The sequence below is a fragment of the Equus asinus genome, chromosome 3 (genome assembly GCF_041296235.1).
Source record: "Equus asinus isolate D_3611 breed Donkey chromosome 3, EquAss-T2T_v2, whole genome shotgun sequence".
Taxonomy (NCBI): domain Eukaryota; kingdom Metazoa; phylum Chordata; class Mammalia; order Perissodactyla; family Equidae; genus Equus; species Equus asinus.
The window spans coordinates 15,470,301-15,493,925 of NC_091792.1; the positions used below are offsets into that span (position 1 = coordinate 15,470,301).

The 23,625-nt window shown below is 37.6% G+C and overlaps 1 long non-coding RNA gene across 2 annotated transcripts; it reads right to left on the reverse strand.

Annotated features, from left to right (window-relative positions):
• Positions 1–2,206: 2,206 nt before the first annotated feature.
• On the reverse strand, positions 2,207–17,608 carry LOC123284558 (uncharacterized). Of its 2 annotated transcripts, XR_011501884.1 has the most exons (5): positions 17,328–17,608; positions 13,074–13,205; positions 11,091–11,204; positions 9,332–9,471; positions 2,207–5,532 (listed from the first exon to the last, which is right to left on the reverse strand). It is a non-coding gene; the product is annotated as an uncharacterized lncRNA (long non-coding RNA). The 2 variants fall into 2 exon arrangements; XR_011501883.1 differs by having other exon boundaries at positions 2,233–9,471; positions 17,328–17,606.
• Positions 17,609–23,625: the final 6,017 nt, after the last annotated feature.

Below are 23,625 nucleotides of genomic sequence, written 5' to 3' on the forward strand. Positions count from 1 at the left end.
ATCTGTCTTTTTTTTTTTTTTTTTGAGGAAGATTAGCCCTGAGCTAACATCTGCTGCCAATCCTCCTCTTTTTGCTGAGGAAGACTGTCCCTGAGCTAACATCCATGCCCATCTTCCTCTACTTTATACATGGGATGGCTGCCACAGCATGGTGTGCCAAGGGGTGCCATGTCTGCACCCAAGATCCAAATGGGTGAACCCTGGGCCTCTGAAGCGGAACATGCAAACTTAACCGCTGCACCACTGGGCTGGCCCGGAATCTGTTTTTTCAATTAGAGCCTTCGTCTGGTCAGACTACGTCTTCTTCTGATAGGTTAAGTTGTTTGTAGTCGTTCTTAACTCTGACTACACAACAGAATCATCTGGAGAACTTTTAAATCTACTAATGCCCCACCCTACCCCTTCCCCCAATTCCAGACTATTGTGTGTTTATCTGGGATGGAGCCTACACATCAGTCTTTTTAACTCTGCCTGGTTTTGCTAATGTGCAACCAGGATCGAAACCACTAGTCTTGTGTATGGAACCAAAATTAATTAGAAAAACCTGTACTTTACTTTTTAGGCTCTATTCAGAAATGTGTCCATACACTGAACATAGCATGTGGATCTCACTAGCGTAACGCTCAGCAAAAGAAGCCAGAGTCAAAAGAGAACATACTAACGGGGACTGAACTCTAACAGGTTTGGGGCGAGGTGGGGCTGATGGAAGGAAATGTTCTGGAATTGGAGAGAATGGTTGCACAACATAGAAAATATAGTAAAAACCACTGAATCGTACACCTTAAAGCAGTGACTTTTATATTGTAAGAAGTATATTTCAATTTAAAAATGCTACCCAAAAAGAGAGAACATATGGTTTAACCATTTTTGTAAATTTCAAAAACAGGCACACCTGACCAGAGTGTTAGAAGGCTGGTTGTTGTTGTCTTTGGGGAGGTGGCAGGGTAGTGACTGGCAGGAGAGCAAGGACGGCCCTGGACTGCTGGCAGGGTGCTTATTTCACGCCCTGGGTGGTGGTTACCGGGTGAATTCACTTTGTGATCATTTATTTTTGAGCTGTCTATTTATGATTTGTGCTTTGGGAAAACTGAGTTGTCCAGAGAAGGTTAAAAGATATTCAGCCTCCTCCACTTGAGACTGCACGAAAGATTGGCCAAGAGTCTATTTTGACCTACAGTAAAAGCGAGTCTGATGAGACGAAAAGATAATGTTTGATAGCAGAGGTCATTAATATTGGAATTGCTTACCAAGGACAGCTATAAAATCTGTCCTCAGAACTCTCCGAAAAATATCTTTGCTGTAAAATCAGTTCTATTTTGGGATGGTATCTTGTAGTAATTGGCCAGATAATATTTTGAGGCTTAATCCAGTTCTCTGAGTCTACCTTTAGTTTATATTGACGTTTTATTCCTGGAAATAAAAAGTAGGCAAAAAAAAGAAAAACTAAGAGAACTTTGAATTCCCATAACAGGATACTTGCCAAAGAGAGTTAGCTAATTCATATATTTTTTGTTGTAGCAAACCTTATTGTAATCTGTTTCATCAGTCATCAAACTGAATTTCCCTAAGCTCAATTTATTTTTCTTTCTTTTATATTGTTGTCAATAATGTTTTCTTAATTGCTGTTAATATGCTGGCAATCCTAGACTCTCCTTCCTTTCTTTCTTTGCTTATTGCTTTTCCAGGCTCCATGAATTTAGTTGTTTCCTACTTTCTTTCTTCATACGCTGCAGGATTTTATCACTATATTACCTCTTTCTGTATTTCTTTAGCTCTACTCACATTTCTAAGACCTTTGGTTTCCAGAAATGTCTACAGTATTGTGAGGTCCTGGAAAAGGTCCACTTCCTTTTGCAATACTGTTTGTGGGCTGCAACAGTGTGGTTCAACACTGACTCCTCCGGCTCCAGGGTTACGTCTGTGGGACCGAGTCAATTCAGCGTTGCCACTGATTTCATAAACTCTGTTTTGCATGCAATCTATTCCCTTTGAAATCTTCTCATGAGTTTCTAGAACTCTCTTATTCCCTTAGCCACCTGTAGACTATGCCTTTATATTCTTACATCTAAGCTTTTATTTATTTTTACAAAGAAAACATCATTTTAAATTTGCTTCGTTCTTAATTAATTTCTCTGAGGACATCACCATATTATAAGCACTCATAATGTTAGCCAGATTCAGAGATAATGAGTAGTTTTTTTTTCTGGTTCTTAATTTTTCCAGTCGTTTCTTCATTGATTGACAAATCTTATGTTAACTCTTTCATTAATGGTGCTATTTATTTTCACTTAAGGAAAATACTATCACAGAAATAAGAGTACATCCTGTTTCTTAGCTACTAAGCATATATATATATTCCCTCTTATTGAGGATCAAGTCCCTGTGGTAGCCGTAGATAATTTTCTAGCCGGAAGGAATTTTATAGGTAATCTCCTCCAGTTGCCTCATTATACAGATGAGGAAATGGAGGCCCAGAGAAATCTATTAGTTAATTACTGATAATGCCACTTTTCTTCCACAGTTCTTTATTGTTTCTTTGTGCTTAACGTGTATCTTTTTGTCTAAGCAATATTTTTAACATGGGGGCACACTGAACCATTTTGGCTTTTTTCCTCTTGTTTAATTTTTTTAAAGCTTTTTGGTAAATCATTTAGCTCCGTTGTAGTACCAGATGTTCCAGCTGACTGCTTCAGCCCACTTAATACATTATTATATTAGCACAACTTTAAGAACTTCTTCAGAGCAAAGCACTTTTCTTTGTCATTGTTGGCTTTTAATGTATTACTTTTTTCCTCCACCCTTACTGAATTTTCCACATCTAATTACTCCAAGATCCATCCCTTCACATTTTCATCCTCTATTCCTTTTTTAGATACACATTGGATAATAATTACAGCTGACAGTGATTGAGCTTCATGTTTATTCCCATTTCACTGACGGGATAACTGAGGCAGAGAGGATCTTCATGGCAGATTGGGATGAGACCTAGCCTTCCTCATTCCAGTTACAGTATTGAACTTTTTATATATTCCTTTAATATATTCTTTATTGTATATTTCATAGTGTTCATTATATGCTTGTATGTACTACTTGTGTATAATTTATAAATTTATAAAGGTAAAGAATTAACCTCAACTAAAGAGAGGCCTGGCCTTTGCCCTCAGCTCCAGGGAGATGATTTCTGAGCCCCTGGAATGTCCTGCCTGATAAGACTGTCCTTGTTTTTCTGGGGACCTTGGGATACACTGGATAGTTTAACAATGTGATTTATGCTGGGGGCTTTGGGCCAAGTAGTATCAGCTTGACCCTCAGAGAGGCTGGACACTAAAGGTTGTGACCAAGCTCCAGTAAAAACTCTGGACACCAAGCCTTCCCTAGCTGGCACTACTCCATGTGCAATGTCACGTTGTTGCCAGAAGTTTCTGCCATTCGTAACTCCACAGGGAGAGGACACTTGGAAGCTTCATCCATGGAACTCTCCTGGACTCTGCCCTGTACGCCTTTCCCTTGGCTGATTTTAATCTATATCTTTCACTGTCGTGAACCATAACTGAGTATAACAGCTTTCAGTGAGTTCTGTGAGTCCTTCTAGGGAATTGTCAAACCTAGGAGTGATCTTGGGGACCACCTGAACTTGCAGTTGTTGTCAGAAGCGAGTGTGGTCCTGGAGATTCCCAAACGCCTGATCAGAAAAGTTTCAAGGTGCTGGCCCTGTGGCCCTGTGGTTAAATTCACACACTCAGCTTTGGCAGCCCAGGGTTTCACCAGTTCAGATCCTGAGGGTGGACCTAGCACCGCTCATCAAGCTGTGCTGAGGCAGCGTCCCACATAGCACAACTAGAGGGACCTGCAACTAGAAGATATACAACTATGTACTGGGGGGCTTTGAGGAGAAGAAGAAGAAGGAAAAAAAACAAAAGATTGGCGACAGATGTTAGCTCAGGGCCAATCTTTAGGGAAAAAAAATAAAGAAAGGAAAGTTTAAAGCCCATTAGTCTACGTCACATTGGCAAATGATTGTCTATTTTCTTTTTCAAGGTCTATGGAAATGTAAACTTCTTCAATGATCTACTTTATGATGATGGTATAAATGTAAAGTCACAGCAATAATCAATAAAGGTCAATTTCACCTGCTCTAGGGCCAGCCTTGGTGGCCTAGTGGTTAAGTTTGGCATGCTCCAGTTTGGTGGCCTGGGTTTGGTTCCCAGACATGGATCTACACCATTAATCTGTCAGTGGCCATGTTTTGGCAGTGACTCTCATACAAAAAGAGGAAGATTGGCAGCAGATGTTAGCTCCGGGTGAATCTTCCTCAGGAAAAAAAAAAAAAAAAAATTTCACCTGCTCTAAAAATGTGAGTCCTTTTCCTTTTTATTCTTTTAATCTCCTTGGTTATTGTTATTTTGTTCTTATCTTCCTGGTTCTATTGACTGCATTAAAAATTACTCATAGCTCCATCCCCCTTAAAACTTTCTTGGGGCTGGCCCAGTGGCATAGTGGTTAAGTTCACATGCTCCATTTCAGTGGCCCAGGGTTCACAGGTTTGGATCCAGGGCATGGACCTACACAACACTCATCAAGCCATACTGAGGTGGCACCTCACATACAAAGTAGAGGAAGAATGGCACAGATGTTAGCTCAGAGCCAATCTTCCTCACCAAAAAAAAAAAAAACTTTCTCCTAGGTGATCCCTTAAAGTCAAAGGCCCGTGAGGGCTGAGACCACTGTTTATTTATAATTTTAGTTCCAATACTTAACACAATGCCTGAGTTCCCTTTGTCAGGAGAAAAACAAAATCCTGTCTCTAATGGAGAAATAGTATTAGAGAAAAAGGTTTAATTTTAGTCCCTGGTTTTCAATTTGCTTTGGCAACAATAAGCAAGTCACTACCTTCTCTGAACTGCTATTTCATCATCTGTAAAACAAAGAATGTGGACTCAGTGTTTTTAACTCTCTATCCATCTATCTGTATGTTTATTTACTCATAGCCATGGCACTCTTTGCAAATGAAATCTCACAGAGAAGCCCAGTTGAAGCCCAAACAAGTTGAAGAAGCCGTGGGAGGGGGCCTGGGGCCTCCCGTGCTCTCAGTCCTCCCTTGTCCCCCATTCCGTGGCCCCACAGGCCTGCAGGACGCTAGGCTCTTTAGGGCAGCACCGGAAACTCACTGACTAGACAGTTTCCGGAGTCCTGTCAGACTCTAAGATGGTGTATTCTAGAAGCAGTATCAAAATATTTTTTTACAGTGTTACCACTCCAAATGTTATTTAACAACAAAGGAAATTTTGTTGGATTCAGAGTTTTGCTTTGTATTTTCAACACAGTGTTTACGTTGTAAAACATTCAAATTGAACTCCTGAAGAGATGGAACAAAGGACAAAGTAAACTGGAAGCCAAATCCGTCATTTTCCTTCTTTTTTTTTTTTCCAACTTAAGTCCAGTAACGCTAAACAGATGGTGAGAAGTTAACAAGCCCAGAAATCTTAAATGACATGGGTGCTTCATCTTGTCACGAGGCTGCCATTCTTGAGTCTGCTGGGAGAGAGGGAAATCATTAAACGAGAGACGTTTGTGCAAAGCTGAGCACTGAACTTTCCAAAAGCTTTGGAACGGTCTTCCAGTCTGCGTGTCTCAAAGGTCGTTGGTAAAACCTGAACTTGGATTGAGAATGAACATTTCGTGTTGTACCTAACAATAAGCATTTATATAGCGTTTAACTTCATTGAAATCTTACGACTTTATGAGCTGAGTATTAATATATTATTATTATTGTCATTATTAATTCATGCTAGTAAGTTTAATATATTTTTTTTGTGATTATTAATATGTTTGAACTCATATTCACCGTCTTATTCTGTTTGTTTACCATGCATTTTCTTTACTTCTTGTTTTCTTCTTTACTGTCTGTTATTGATCTACTAGACAAGAGGAAGGTTAACATACTATTTCTGTTCTTTGAGTGGTTACTCTTAAATTTTAATATGCAAATTTAATAAAGTTTAATCAATATATAATCCAAACAAACGACCCTTAATATGCAGTTGGCTTTCTTCCATGCCTATCCCTGGAGTTGGAGTTTTCTGGGCCCTATTTTATGGCTGAAAGGCCATTTCTGGGCCTTTCGAGCCCCTCGGTTCATAAGGGACCTCTGTTCTAGCACGTAGCATGCATGAGGCCCTACGTACGCTGACTTCCTTCCTCCTGTGATACGGATCTCCAGCTCTTTGGTTATATATCTGGTTCTAATGCCCCTGTGAGAGTTTTTAGCTCTACTTCCCCTCCACATCGTGGCTTCTTGTTCCCTCTTTATTTCATTATGTAGAGATCTTCCTTTCTTGTGTTCAAGCCTGTTTAAAAATTTTGTCAAATGAGCAGATCTCCAGTGTTGGTCCAACCTACCATAAAACTGGAAGTCTCGGGGACACTTTATGAACTTCTTTACAGATGTGGAAAGACGTGTGGAGAAGATACAACTAGCCCCTCCCGGTATCGGAAAAGAATAAGCAGACTTTACTTCAGATCTTATAGCGCCAAATCCATTTTTTCCGTAATGTTGGGCTTCTTTCTTTTCCCGTGCCTCGTTACTTATGCCTTGAAGTCGTTCCTAGATTCCTGTTGACTCATAGCACACCAGTCACATGTTATCTTTTCAAGGAAAGTCCTGTGTGTTCATATGGTCCCCGAAGCTTTAGCCCCATTTTTGCCAGTACAATTTTTTAGAGCCATGTTAAACATTTTTTTCCAAGCCCAGCATCAGGAAAACACTAGAGCCCTAAGGTCTTAGAAGAATCATGAACTCTAAGATTTACTTGAATCTCCTGGCTTTTACCTCTTATGGCCTGATACAAAGCCATGTGGACCTTGGCTCTTTTATTCATAAATTACCCATAAATTCATTTATTCTTTTACCCTCACATAAGAACCAGCCTCTGGGCTCCCGTGGACCATACATGAGACAATTTGCATCCATAGCCATCAATGTAATAGGCTTTTGAAAAATTACACCTCTATGCCATTTTTAAAAGCGTATTCTTTCTCTGAAGAATTTTTCTCATCTTCACTATAGCAAATATTTCCACTATCTCAGCTCACATTATTCCAATCTGTATCTTAATGTTCACTATTCATCCAGTAAACATTTTTTGACTGTTATTCTGTGCTAAGCCCTAGAATCACAAAGATAGGGAGGGAGCAAGTACACAGTGAAATCTCTGCTGGCGTAGTCATATGCACATTATGCTATGGAATAAGTAAACGAGAAACATCAATGCCCCTGGAGGTGGAAAGGAGAGAGACAGAAAAAGGCTACAGCATGTACAAGGACATGGAAGTTAGGGTACCCTTGGGAAACTGCCAGTCTGTCTGGGGCTGGGGATCTACGATAGGAAGGAAGACTGGCAAGGAGGAGCCTAGAGAGGCTGGCAAGGGCTGGGCTGTTTGCCCCGGGGTACAGGTGTTTGTGTTTCATTCTGGAAGCACTAGGCAGCTGGAGTGATTTTAAGCAGAGAAGTTGATTAAAGTGGGGAAAGCTGGAGCCGGGGGGACATACTGGGTGATCATAGTGCCTGGTTCATAGTTAGCACTCAGCGAATGTCAGTTGAATTGTTATGTTTTTATTCGTGGATGAGCACCCCATTCCCATATTGACCTCCACAAATTTACAAATCCTTAAGTGTGGAAGAATAAGATGATGTCTGCATAAGGTAAAAAGTGGTTTGGCTAGACCACTTTCATTGTTTACATTCCACATGCTCAAATATACTCTTAATAAAAATGGGCTCATTTAGTTTGCTGTTTTCTTAGAGCAGACATAGCACTCAATCTGACCAGAGTGGACAGAATCCTTGCTTAGGCTCTGAACACAGGATGTGTTCACAGGTCCTTTTCGACTACTCAGAGCCTCTGTTATTCTATTTATAATCTAAGTCCTTTACTTTTCTTCTTATTCCTTCTAATGCCCAATGTTTTACTTTTTAAGGACTCTGTTTACATTCACAGGTGGTGGGGATAATGAAAGAAGAAAATAAGTTAATTTTTATAAGCGTTTTTGGAGTAGGAATTTTCACAAAAACTTTCCCAAAATTCTATGTGCATCACTAAAGACTTTAATATCAGAGTTGTGTTTATGCACTTCTGGGAATCAGGTTCTTTTGTAGAAAAAATATATCTATTCCACTCAATTTTTGTTTATATGGAAAAACATCTACATGCAGTGAAATTAAATTCCCAGTACTACTGGTTTATTTTTATGACTTTTTTTCTTGGTGGGCAGTTAACAATGACCAGAAAAAAGAGAAGTCATTAATTTTGTCTTAAATATTTCAATAACTTGAAACAATTTATGCCAAATTATCTACACCTTCACTAAGGTATGAGTTAAAGTTTCAAATATGGGCTGTATCTTTTCTTCTGAGCCAACCCAGGCTATGTTTCCAAAGCATAGGTTTTTCATTTCTTGAAATGCATTCATTGATGGTACAGATGAACTTGTAAAGGTTGGCTAGGGGCATGGATGTCAAATAATTGAAGTGATGATTCCATGTGCTCATTGCTAAAGGTAAGATTTGGGATAGGATGGGGAATAGAGAGTCACCTCATGCTATATATATTTTTAAGTTTATAAAGTTTAAACAGTGGGATACTAGCATTAGATTATCAAATGGATCAATATCAAACAGACCAATGGTGGAGAAAAAGAGCTTAACAATAGACCCTATTATATTAAAAAATATAATATGATGAAGCATTCAAATTCAACAGAAATTGGATATCCATATACCAAAAAATGAGTTTTGATCTATACTTCACCCTTTATACAGAAATTAACTTACAATGGATCATAGACCTAAATGTAAAACATAAAATTAAAAATCCTTTTGAAAAGACAGAGAAGAAATCTTTATGTCCCTGGGTTGTGCAAAAACTCCTTAGATATGATATGAAAAGTGTGATCCATAAAAAAATTGATAAATTGGACTTGAAAATTAAAAGCTTTTGTTCTGAAAAAGACACTGTTAAGAGAATGAGAAGATAAGTCACAGACTGGGAGAAAATATTTCATAGATCGCATATTTGTACCCAAAATATGTGACTAACTCTCAAAACTCAATTAGTTAATTGTGGTGATTGCACAAGTCTTTGAATATACTAAAAACCACTGAATTATACACTTTAAGTGGTGAATTGCATAGTATGTAAGTTTTATCTCCTTAAAGCTGTTATTAAGAAGTGGAGGGTGGGGCTGGCCTGGTGGCGTAGTGGTTAAGTTCATGCACTCTGCTTCAGTGGCCCAAGGTCTGCCGGCCCAGATCCTGAACATGGACCTACATACCTCTCATCAAGCCATGCTTTGGCAGTGTCCCACATACAAAATAGAGGAAGATTGACACAGATGTTAGCCCAGCAGCAATCTTCCTCAAGCAAAAAGTGGAAGGTTGTCAACAGATGTTAGCTCAGGACCAATCTTCCTCACTAAAAAAAAAAAATTGTGGAGGGTGAGTTTGACTACCACTGGTAGCAAGAGGAAATTTTCTTTTTTTTAGGATGAGGGAAGTTGATTCTGGTGGTGGTTACACAATTCTATGCATTTGTCAAAACTTGTAGAATTGCACATCAAAAAGAGTGAATTATACTGTATGTAAACTTGACAGCAAATTTTAAAAACTTTTCAAAGTTCAGTGGAGAAGTTAAGGTTTAAGAATAAATGGTGCTGAGAAAATTTATTAGCTAGTTAGGAAAAAATGTTGAGGCCGACTTTCACTACCTACCAAAACAAATTCTGGAAGGATTGAAGAATTAAATATTTTTTGTCATAGGAAAAAAAAAAAGAGATATTGATCAAGACTTTGGAGTGGAGAGAACTTTTTAAAGTTAGAAAGATGAAGGAAGTGCTGAATGAAAGATTCATGGATTTGTCTATGTAAAAATGTAGGAATCTGGATTTCAGAAAGCCCCCGTAGTAAACAAACTGGGAAAACATATATTCAACAAATATGAAAAGAAAATCTCTTACTATTTAAAGAACTCAAACAAATCAGTCTGAAAATCACTTAAACCTAAACTGATAAAACATATCATTTCTATGTAATTTTGCAGCTATCGTTTCTATTTTCCTCTCCTATGGCTGTCTCGTTGTACTGCCTACATTTTGAGGAAGATAGAAGGAGGGAAAATGTAATCTAGTTACTCTTACTTCAGAAGATGCACCCAATCTTCGTCCCACGTCAACTACAGAATTATGGGGGTTTTGTTTGTTCTTTTGATTTCATTACTGACCTATGTCAAGCACACAACAGTCAAGGCCACAGCCAAGGCCTGCCAGATTTGGCCGGTAAGGATACGATGAGCCCTTTTTGGCTTTCGATGGTTTATTACCTACATGGACAACTAAAGGCTCACAAGCCTCCGTGCTCTGGTGTTCCATGAAGAACGCAAGGAGGATCCGCCAAGGCTTAGGACAGGCTCCAGCCCAAACCTGGCTCCTTTGGATATGTGCAGGGTCACCAGGGTGCAGAGGTGTCCCCCTACAACTTGCTGATTACCTCCCTGGTCTGCAGAAGTCACTCATCTCTTCTAATCTGCAATGAGACTTTCTTCATTTGTCCCTTTTCCTATTTGTGAAGTAAAGCTGTGTGATCCACCTGCATAGAATTTACTCACTGTTCTCCTTATTTCACTACCTTTTCCCAAATTATGTAATGTTTTCCACTATGCTAATAGGAATAAGAAGAAAAAGTATGAGTATGTTCTGTATTGTATATTTCTGTGTAATAAACCACCTCAAATCTTAGAAGCTTAAACCAACAACTACTTAGTATTTCTCATGATTTTGTGCATTGGCTGGGTGCTCCTCTGCTGGTTTTGCCTGGGCGTACAGCTGGAGGTCAGCTGGGCTGGAAGGTCCAAGATCACCTCAGGCACATATCTGGCACTTGGTGCTGGCTATTGGTTGGGGTACTTGGTTCTCCAGTAGCCTCTCATCCTCAGTAAGCTAGATTGGCTGCCTACATGTCCCTCCCGGGGCAGCATTCCCACAGACCCAAGGCAGAAGCTTAAGATCTACTTTGTAAGTCATACAACATCACTCCTACCACATTCTTTTAGTCAAAACAAGTGATGAGAACAGCCCAGATTGAAGGGGTGGGGAATAGATTCCTCCTCTTGATAGGATGAGTTGCAAAAAGAGTATGTTCATGTTTTTCAGTCTACAGCAATGCAAAAAGACAAGACAAGACTGAGTTCTTTCAAGTGAATAGATTCATTGATGCGCAAACAAAATATGACTTTACTTTTCATTCAGGTAAGCAAGGCTACCAATAGAGTAAATATTTTCAGTGCTAGTCACTGCAATAAAATTACTGTGACACTAACAGTTCACAAAGATAGAAAATTGAGGAAACTAGGCCTCTATTTTCCTAGGCCCAGAAAATATTTGCAAGAGGAAGTAGTGGTATTAAGTCTTATTTCTGTAGGCAAAGTGACCTGGCAAGTGTGGTTTCCAAACCTCAGAGGGTTATGCCAATTTGATTCCAAGTCTCTTTAGTTAATAACAGAATAGAGAACACCAGCCAAAGATTTTGTTACTTAAAGGGAATTTGCAAATTAACTCTCTTAAGAAGCCATTTGTTGGCCAACATTCCCTGAGGAGAGTTTGTATTTTTACCATCCACCTTGCATAACTGATGAAAGTGAAATGAGATGGTTAGTGTAGTGTGCCTAGTGTAATACCTGACTAACCTTTGCCTTAAAAAAATATGGTTGCTACTATTATTTTATTCAAAGCTTCACCAAGAATTTACATTGTTTAATGATAGATAGACATTGTGGTAGGTACTTTCTTAATACATTTTTATGGTCGAAGTGGGTGCTTGATAAATTTGCTTTAAAAACTTTTCAAGCTAAAATTGTCGTTACCATATTCTATGGGGTAAAAATTTGGAACCTCCATTTTCTATTTGTTCACATGTTGGAAACTGACCTAACAAATGCAACAGTCAGCTATTGCCATATAACAAATAACCATAAAGAATCTCAGTGGCATTTAACAAAAGCATTTATTTTGCTCATGGATCTGTGAAGTGGCTAGAGAATTCTGCCTCTGCCTGCAGCACCTGCCTCTTCCTCATGCTACAAGTCTACAGATAGGTTGGAACAGCTCTGCTCAACATGAGTTTATTCTGAGGCCCAGGCTAAAGGAGCAGCAGCTACCCAAAGTAAGTTCATCTCATGGTGATGTTATAGGCTCAAAAGAACGAGCAAAAACATGCAGGATCTCTTAAGGTCTAGGTTCAGAACTGGCATACTCTCACTTCTACCCAAGTCAATGGAATATCCAACTTCAACTTTAGTAGGAGGAACTACTCAGTCACAGGGCAAGCTCCAAGTTATAATAAGAGAAGAAGAATTGACGGCAATAATGCAATCTACCATGATATTGGTGAAATAATCTTGGCCTACTGACGGACGGTCCCTAATCCTACCTCCATAAAGAGACATGTCTCCTGGTTATGCTTCTGATACTTTCTCAATAGGACATAAATCCCTTGGTTGGCTGACTGTTGAAGCTTATGATTCTATCCTCAAATAATATAGGATGTCTGCCTTGTCAAAAGTTCAGCAATAACAGAAGTAAAACCAATGAATCATTGAAGTAGTAATTAGCAAAAGTTTATTGTACACACCAAAAAGACAGTCTGCAAACCAGGAGCACTCAAACCAAAACATGGAACGAGGCTCAGGGGTATATTGTTATAAAGCAACTTATATAGTGAGAAAGCAGTGACTGTTTATTCTTCACAGTATTGGTTATAATATTAGAATTTTCAGTGATTACCTCATATCAACCTAGGGAAGCAGTTCAAATTTTGCTTGTAATTTCCAGAGACATAAGCAAGAAATGACCCAGGGCAAGTTAGTCTTGCAAAATAAGCTAAATTAAGCTTTCCTTGTATGATTAAACTTGTTTTGTCTGCTCAGGGAATTTTCATGGATGGTCTCCATTTGTTTTTGATTTTAACAATTCCCCCCTTTTGGTCATTCTCTCAGACTAGTTTAGCATTATTAGGGGTTATTACCATTGATGTAATCAGGCCAAAGAATCATGTTATTTGCTGTTTCCACGAGTTGAGTCGTCAGGCCAGAGGGCCATGTAGTCATCGTCTTCATCATGTGTGCGGTTATTATTCATTTCATCCAGCTGTCTGATCCTGATGGGTATCATTTGGCATGTGAGTGGCTACCGACAGGCATTGAAAATCCTTGAGAGTATACAATGTACTGGAGAGGTTAATATGATGACTTTAAGGAGGACAATAGCCAAGGATTGAAAAATTCCCTGGAGCAGAGATTCCCAGGGGCCAAGATTTAACCAACTACATAAATTAAATGAGTTTTCATTTTTTTTAACTTATTTAGGTGGACACAACATGACATATTAGCAAACACATATCCTCATGATTTCTTAGGATGGGATGAGTATGAGGATGTTGCATTTCAGGCAGGGATGTTGCAGGTGAGCTTTCCTTGGAATAAGGTCTCTGTGTGATGTGAGCAATCAGGTGATTTAAGGAGGGGCATTGCTATGGAAACAAAAGAAAAACAAAGGTTAATAGTTTGAGCAAATTATAAATTCAGTTTCTGGGTTTGGAGAGCAGCCATTTGAGAAGATTTCTAAATGTTGGGTTCTAAGCATCTTCGGATGGAATAAGGGCAAGCAGTGTCAATCTGATGGATTTTCCTGGTGTGCAGTGTGAATGTCTCTGGTGAGCCTTCTGAGCAGGCACATAGCAACAGGTGCGAAGACTGTCCACACACGAGTGGTGATTTCTCTGAAGTTTATATCAAGTTGTCCAGCCTTCGCTTTCGTGGCTTCAGGAAAAGGGCAGTTTTAGTTTCACAGTGATTCCCAGTCAGAAGAGTGGGAGAAAATTGGAAATGTTAGTTTGGAGAGTCCTAGCCAAATATTGGGGGAAACTAGAAGAATTCAGGATCCCATCCAGTTTAAGGTAGAAAACAGAACCTCAAAGACAATTAACGGCACCAGAATCTGATATCTACCAAGATGTATTACTGAAATATAGTCATTCCCATTTCTAACAAAGATAACCATAGTAAGACTAATTTTTTGCAAATTAAGTTTAGTTTCAATAAACTTGGCCTAACTATTTACATAAGTGCAGCAAGAGTAGTGATTGACAATATAGGCTCCTTTAAATCTGCTTTGCTGGAACTTTTCATAAGGAATCTCAGAGTGGATTATCAAAGGCCTTGAGGCTAGGAAGCCAAGTCCAGGACTTGTCCAATTGTGTCCTGTTATAAGGAGAAAAGATTCTTACAGCACTTATGCAAATACATATATTACTGTGAAAAACAAGAATATTAAATAGGAGTTTCTAAATTCTGGAGGGATCAGGTAGGGAGAAAAAGATAAATACTTCAAACTTTGTTGCAAAGATGTGCTTTACCAAATTGCTCTAAGTTATACATATCTTAAAAGAGAAGAGAAAAGGGGATCCTTTTTCTGGAAAACAAAACATTAAAGAATCAGCAATGTTTTAAATGAAGTCATAAAAATCATAATCATCTTCATCAGTTCATTAGGTCTCCTGTGATTAATTCTTGTTTTCCTTCATCTTGGGTTAGCAGCTTTATGAATCAATCAATTTCCCATTAGAATTTTCTAAATTCTTACCCAGTTCAGTGTTATGATCTTAAAGTTATCAGAAACCTGCATTTTAGAGTACTTGTGAGGGTCTTTTCCATGAATCTCTTTGAAGACAAAATGCATTTCACAAGAACATTTTTGCGAAATCATCAGAGTAAAACAATAACTGTCAGTAAACAACAAAAGACTTTAAAAAATGACGATGGTTAAAGATCTGGTGGGAGTTCCTTATAGTGCAATTGACAAGGAAATTTGGCTATTTCTCTGACATACACTTGAAAACAATAACTAGAATTATGACTGATACCATTATATGAGGACATAACAGATTTTTAGGAATTTCAAGTAATTTCTTGAACACATATTAATAACGTATATGTATACAAATATAAACTAAAGAAAGTTTAGCATCACTTCTTATTTGACAAAGCTCCTCGTGTAATTTAACATATCAAATAAGCCCAATAGGTTTAATATCTTTCTTTTATAAGGAGAGAGAACAAATCTTTTGAGATGTTTCAGGGGCCTTCTGTAAAATCCCAAAGTTAGTTCAAGATCAAAAAGACTTCATTCAGAATTTGATTTGGGGAAGTTTGTTAAAAATGTCAAAAGATTTAAGACATTTGATCAAATAGGATTATAGGTCACTATGAAACAATACTTAATTATCCATTCAACTGTAGTGACAGTTAAAAGATTTCAAAAGCAAATATAGAAAGTTACATAGTTGTAAAAAACCTTAGCTCTTTTAATAGAGAAGGCAGTTTTTCTAATTAATCAAAGACATGATAAAGAAAACATGAAGCACAGGAAATATTTACATAAGACACAGAATCTTTGTTTCCTAGGCAGATTATATTAAAGGTAAAGGAAAACCTTTACTTACAGTTTCTTATTAGGAGCAGACCAATAATCTAAGAAAAGTTTGTTCTTTTAACAGAGAAAAAAACAAATTCTAATTTTGCACCAGTGTACTTTTGATATTAAAACCTTTTTTTTTAACTTAAGTAAATCCATTCCAATTCTAGTCAATTTGACCACATATACAATTCTTTTCTCAAGAGCTCCTTTCCACAAGAGACCTTCCTCAAGAAACCTTCTACAACTTTCTATATCCATTTAGGTTTTTTCCTGTCTTTTTGCTTTCTTATTCTGGAACAATCATTTTATTTGAGGACGAAATTACTTCCTTTTTTCCTTTTTACACACAAACAGAACAAAACCAAACCATATCCAGCATACTTTTCCTTATCCAGAAAATGCATTCTATTTTCCTTACCTGTTTTTCATATACAGTCATTTTCCTTCACCCTTCTTTTTTCTAGTGGGTTTTTTTAACATGTTGACTATAAATTTTAACTATTTGTAATCTTTGCTTTCCAGTGAAAACTGGGAAGCAGGCAATTGTCATCTGTCTATCATATATTAGCATTGTATAGTGGATTGGAAATTTGTAAATACATTTCATAATTTCTAGAAATATATTTTTTATCATAGTAAATTTTTCAATGTGGCACAAAATGTGTATTAATAGACACAAATATCTTTTGTCTCTCTGTAAAAAGATTTAAAAGCCAAAAGTGGATAAACATGTTTAGCATTTAGACTTTACCTTATTTGAAAATGATTTGGATATTCAATGAATATCCATTGTTTAGTTTAACTTAGTATAAATTTTTATCTTATTTACATTTATTTAAGTTACTTGCTTTTAACAATTATGCTTGGGTTAGACATTAAACAGCTAACCATCATCTTAAGTTATTTTTCTTGCTGACAGATTTTGAAAACATGCCTGCTTTTATTAAACCAACAAACTTAAGCTAGCTTTATTTATCAAGCATTATCCCAGACCTTGTGAGCTTAAAAAACATTTGGGTTAGTTTCTATATTTCTGAGAGTATATTTAATTTATACAAATACTTCATTTTATTTAAGCCAATAAAATATAGCTCTTTACAAACTAATTTTGGCAATGCCATGGAAAGGTAGAAAAGTATCACATATCTATACCATACATACACAGATGTACATAAACATACAGACGGAAACAGAGATCTTATAGCTTTTGTTTAAAACATTTTAGCTATGTTTCAGGTACAAAACTCAAAAGAATAGTTGAATCCAAATTTTGTTTCTGGCAGATGGACTAAGTTAAGGTTACCTGCTCAGATGATCACAGAGTTTTTGCTAAAGATTTGTTATTTGCATGCCATAAGGATTCTTTTAGAGCTATTTTTGGAGTCATTTTGTCTTTTAGAAGCTTCTGAACACCAATAAAAGAATGCATTCCATTGTCTCTGAGAAGTTTGGGAATCTTCTCTTTTAAGGGTGCCCTTTAAAGTGGACTTATCTAAGTTACAGGTTCCCAAAAGTGGCCACTATAATTCCAAAAGTTCATCTGTTTTCCAAAAAGGCACAAGATCCTGGTCCATAGACCAAGTGGAACCCATCTTTGCCTTTAGATTTCCTAACATATCTTAACTATGAGGGTTCCTGTTTTCCAACAGCTATTCTAAAACATAGGGAATGACATGTTTTTCCCCTTTTGAATAGAATAGGATGACTTACAAGAAACTTCAACAAACAAAGTACAAGTAAGCACAATAAAATCAGAGATGTCAATATGCAAAGAGAGCAAAGTTTGGATCCAAGATAGACTTACCCTCAAATTCCAGGGTCAGTGAGAAAGCAGTGAGCTCAGTGGGCTCTGTGGGTACCAGCACCTGTTTGCTCACTGGCCTCAGAGTCATCGGTTGGGGGGTCTTCTTTGGATCCCACTTCTGACACCATGAAATGTCAAAAGTTCAGAAATAACAGACGTAAAACCAATGAATCATTGAAGTAGTAATTAGCAAAAGTTTATTGTACACACACCAAAAAGACAGTCTGCAAACCAGGAGCACTCAAACCAAAACATGGAATGAGGCTCAGGGGTATATTGTTATAAAGCAGCCTCTATACTGAGAAAGGAGTGACTGTTTATTCTTCACAGTGATTGGTTATAATATTAGAATTTTCAGTGGTTACCTCATATCGATCTTGGAAAACAGTTCAAATTTTGCTTATGATTTACAGAGACAAAAGCAAGAAATGACCCAGGGTAAGTTAGTCTTGCAAAATAAGCAAATTAAACTTTGCTTGTATGATTAAACTGCTTTCATCTGCTCAGAGAATTTTCAAGGATGGTCTCCATGTTTTTATTTTAACAAACCTGTTAGTTACCTAACAGAGTATATTTTTAAATTCTATGCTGCCTCATAATTATAAAGTCTCAGTTTGGAAAACCATATTTGTGAAGTATTTCTTAGTGAATCATCCATTCCTCAAGATAGTCTAAATTTCACACCTGGATCAAGTTAAGTTGCAGAAAAGTTTCCATGTACAACATATCATGTCGGCCTCTTATAAAACTGCCTTTTGTTAACCAAGCTTGGGTGTTAAGCTCTCTACCTACATTGAAAAGAGTTATAAGAAAATAGCTTATGGACACAGTCATTAATTAAGATTGACATTGATGTGCTCTACACATTCCCTTTTTTGAAGAACCATAGAAGATTTTCTCTTGGCACACAGAAAAAAGAATTTTATGGGATCCCCCTGAAAAATTGGCTTATTTTTATCTTATAGTCACTGTGATGTAACTGATCATCTTTCCATTCTTATATTGGCCACTAGGAAGCTCTGATACAGATTCAGAAGCCATCTCTGCTGGAGCACAGAGCCCCATGCATAGTATGGCCATTCTGTGTCAGGCTTTAAGTGAGTTAACACTTACTAAGTCCTTAGAAGAGCTTGACACATAGTAAGTGCGATATGTTGGTTTGCCATTTGTCTTGTTATTGATATTAATGGGATAAGTTAGATATAAATAAAATTCAATTAAATAAGAGAACGAGATCCTAATATCTGACCTCCTATTTCATTTTGGAATAAAAAGTACTGAATTCATCTGTTCCTTTTCAAGACTTTTGTAATCAAATTACATAATAGATAAGCAGGCCAAGTATTGGATGAGGAAATTTTATTCTCCTTCTCTTTAACTAATAGTTTACTGATTAAGTTTAAGTTTGTGTCGTTTGGATCAAAACAAATTTCCACTTCTTGCCAAGAACACTTAGAATGAAATAACCAAAAGTTTCAGCAAAGACTGAGGTAAATGTTATTAAAAAATGGATGATAGATTGAAACTCCCTCAAATGGTTTGGTGGCGTAGGGATTGGGGAGGGTAAGAAGTCCAATAGGAGCTCTCTTCTTTGCAACAGCTAGTTTTTGGCCTAAGCAGGGCCCACTAAAATTTCGCTTTCCTTCCTTGTTTTGTGGCTGGGAGAAGGAAGTGAGGGGCCCAAATCAGCCAGGAGTGATCATCTCACTGGCAAAGACACGATGCCCACAGGCAGAGGAAGCACGCTAAAGCTCCAGGGTTCTCTCTGTGCCCCTTGCCTTGATGGTGTCCACAAGAGAAACACTGAGAAAGAAAACAGCTGTTTTGCCCACAGCTAAAGGGCAAAAAAAAGAATACAAATTGTCAACCCCTAGCCCTCAAACTTTTGACCGCAAGGAAAGATTCAAATAGTCCTCTGCTAAACAGAGCAAAGGATCAAGGATTTGGGGCTAATTCTATTATTCAAAAGAACAGCCTTTGGTCAAAGAAAAGAAGCTGAATAAAAAACTCTTTTAAAGAAAAGAATATGTACCATATAACATGCAATGGACATATGAAAAATTCCTGCTAGAGGAAGACAATCTAGGTATTTTTATTTCAGGGAATAAATTGGACAGATTTTACACTCTAAAAGAAATTGAGAGTATTTCATAGTGAGGAATCTGCAAGTCTTTTGTATCTGAATGAAGACAGTATAGAGAAAAAGCAGTTAAATTAAATGCAGATAATTAACATTAGATATTAAAATGTAGACTAATTATTAAATTAAATTGTAGTTAAATTGAATGTAGGTATTAGGTTTTTTAAAGACAAAAACAATGGTGTTCTATTCTTATGAGAAGCAGTTTGTCAATAACTATAAAAATGACAGATGCCAAGAGGACTTTATCTTATGTGTCATATGTGTGTGAACTCATGTGTGTAAATGATGTATGTATGAGATTATTTATTGCAACATTGTTTGTGAGAGTAAAATATTGGAAATAACTTAAATGCCCATTAATTGGAGACCAGCTAAATAGACAATTCATATGCTGGAATATGCAGCCATTAACAAGAATGAGGCAGATCTTTATGTAATAATAACATAAGCTCTCCAAGATGTGTTGTAAAGAGGATGTGGAAGAGAGGGTATAAAATACTATCATTCATGTAAAAATACTTATTTGTATTTACTTGTTTATACATAAACATTCTGGAAGGATCCATAAGAAAATGGCCAAAGTGCTAGCTTCTAGGAGGGGAACTGAGTGTCAAGTGGACAGAGACGGAGGGTGACTTTTTTCACTCTAAATCTTTGAATCCCTTTTTGTGTGTGTCTGTGAGGAAGACTGGCCCTGAGCTAACATCTGTTGCAAATCTTCCTCTTTTTCCTTGAGAAAGATTGTCGCTGAGCTAACATCGGTGCCAATCTTTCTCTATTTTATGTGGGATGCCACCGCAGCGTGGCTTGACAAGTAGTGGTAGGTCCATGCCCGGGATCTGGGCCTGAGAACCCCAGGCCACCAAAGCAGAGCACGCGAACTTAACCACTACACCACCAGGCCAGCCAGCCCCTTTGAATTCCTTTTGAAGTTGATGTCATGTGCATTTAAATTCATTAAAAATAATATCATCAAAGAAATTATGAATTCATCTGAAACAACAAGGAACAAAATTGGTACAAGCAATCTGTGATGTGGAGGGCACACTTGAGAAAAATCATGCAAGGTGCAGAGAAAAATGTCAGAGACTGTCCAAAGAGGTATGGAGGACACATCACAAGATTCAACCTATAAATAATCGGTATCACCAAAATATGTATACCATGTTTCTATTTTTGTAAAGATAAAGCTACACATACAGATAAATTACCTAGTATCTGTATGTGTAAATGTCTACTCCTATGTGATTGTATAATAATAACAATAAGCAACAAAAACAGTACTTAAACCATGTACCAGGTACTGTTCTAAGTGCTCTGTGTGTGCTATTGTTAGTCCTCACAACAGCTCTATGAAGTAGGTAGTTATCCCCACTGCACAGATGGGACTCCAAAGCACTGAGAAGTCAGCTTCTGGTCCCACAGTCACACAGCTAGTAAGTGGCAGAGCTGAGATTTGCCGCCGGGCATTTAACCCAAATTGGCCTTTTCATCTACCAGATCACGATGCCTCCCTGTCATGTAAAGAAAAATGATGGGGAGATAAGCAGTAGTCACTTAAAACCTGTAGAATGAAGCTGTTTGGAATTTTTATTTTCTGTATTAACATGTTTGTATCATTTGAATTTTTATAACTTCTTTATAATTTAAATTAAAAAGTAACTATAAATCAAAGAGAGGTATAAAACACTAAATAAACATCTGAGACTGCTCTCTCTAACTCACTCTTATTATCAGAAGTTTTATAAGAAACTACGTTTTTGTAAGAAATCCGCAGAGCTCAAGTCCAGGGTTTAGGGTTCACCTTCATGCTCATTGGCTGGCTAGTTAGTAAACCTCTCTGATTGCAGGTACATAATATCTACTTTGTTCCCTGTGGCATGCTCTTAAAACAGAGTATGCCAGGATTCCTTGCCCCTCCAACCTACAATAGGACACCTGAAGAACTGAGTTCTGACGCCTACATGTATACGTATAGTTGATACTCGCTGCTGCTCTTCAAACCACCATGTCAACATCAAGACACTAGCCTGGACATCATCGTTCCCTCTGTGAAGATTACTGTTTTACTCATTTGAGTTTAACAATATCACCATGTCTCAGTTCAGGCTGCTGTAACAGAATACCATAGTCTGTGTGGCATATAAATAAATATTTCTTTCCCACTGTCCTGGAGGCTGGGAAGGCCAAGATCAAGCTCCAGCAGATCTGATGTCTGGTGAGAACTTGCTTCCTGGATCGTAGACTGCCATCTTCTCACTGTGTCCTCATGTGGTGGAAGGGGCAAGGTAGGTCGGAGGGCTTCACCCTCATGACCTAATCACCTCCTAGGGGCCTCACCTCCTAACACCAGCACACTGGGGATTAGGATTTCAGCATATGAATTTTGGGGGGACACAAACATTCAGTCTGTAGCACACAACATAGCTAATTTATGGAGGTGAGCATTGTGATAGCAACTGTAACACTTCCATACCCCAAAATTTCAGAGATGTTTCATCAGATTGAAAGCAATGTTGTAAATAACCTTTCCCTGCTTACGGTTCCTAAACTTTATAACAATTTTTGTAATACTTTAATACAGTTCCTGTAACAGCACACTACACTATACTATTATAAATTACTGTATATAAAATAGCATTACTATTATGCACACACACACACACACTAAATGTTTGCCATGTTAATGAGGAGGGACACAGATAACTGAAGTCTATTTGAAATTTAAGGTTTTCGCCAGGGCTTTGTTTGAATTGCTGTATTCCTTGTTTCTTAAGACTTCTAATGCTGATAGCATTTACTCTTTCATGACAATGGGGTATCATTTGGTAAGACACTAAGGCTTATATACAACATTTAAAATTATTAAGAACAGCAAATTTTAAAATCTTAAGCGCATCTTTCCCTCTCAAGAACCTAGATCTCTGTCAAGAGCCTAGCTCACCTTAACAGTTTTTATGATGGCCGAATTAACAAACTCAACTTGTCACTAGTCTCAGTCAGACTTATTTAGATGTAATAACTTCTATTTGTGGGCACACAGTGAGAATATAGATCTGAAAAGATGCAGCTGTAATAAACAGAGATATAGTAACAGCTTCTATGTGTCTGTGTGGAATGGGGATCCCAGCTTGAACTTGAAGTATGTCTGCAGTTTTATTGATAATTCCCACCCTCCTCCACCACTGGATTTTCAGGAGTCCATGGGGAGCTTAGCTTGGAACAACTCAGTCTCGCAAACATGCCCAGACATGTTGCAAGAGTGTAAGATTCCCCTGATTATAATTTAGTGCGGTTAATGGTGTGGGTCTTCTACGTAAGCACAAAAAAGAAAGCCTTTTTGTTTAACTTTCTCCAGGAGATATTTTATGTGCATGTTTGTCTCTGTGTGTTGCCAAAAGATTAGAAATTACAAAAGGCCATGGTACAGAAAATGAGTCCCTGGTTGGTCTCATTTCCTTAGTGTTTCAGCCTAATGAGTTAATCCCGTATCCTATCCTTTTAATTTTTTGTTTCAATTCTGGAATCTGGTGCCAATTTAGCCATCTGACCACTAGGAATTACTTTTGAAGTATGATATTACAAAAAGACACTGACCAGAGGAAGGCATTACACACAGGATTTCCTGTTTATAGATGCACCAAACATGTAGGCCCCTGATTAACTGATTAACGGGGGGAGAATAGAATATATCTAAACAATGTACTCACTGAAAGTTTCCACACAACTGCGTTGGATAGCTTACTCCAATGTGTGACTCAGGAAAACATTCCAGTGCATTCATAAATTCAGAGAAGGAATCCAAACTGACGATAGATGGATGCAATTGTTGGTGTCCACTGGGAAAGAAGTAGCAGGTTAATACTTGATTTAAAAGATTTCATCCAGAAAGTAATACTAGGATGATGATTTTTTTAAATGCCAGCATCTTATGCCATCAAATTAGCCAATAACACTATTCATTTTCTCTTTCCTTGTAACTTTTTCAATTCTGTTCTGTTGTTCCACCAGTTTTTGAAAATAAATATGCAAGAAAATCACCAAAAATAAACTGTTGTCATTTTCATCTTTCTAAACTCAAGCATGTGCAGACTGCTCCCTTTTTACATGCTGTTTCTTATATGTAGAGAGGAGAGATTTTCTGATTCTTTTTTT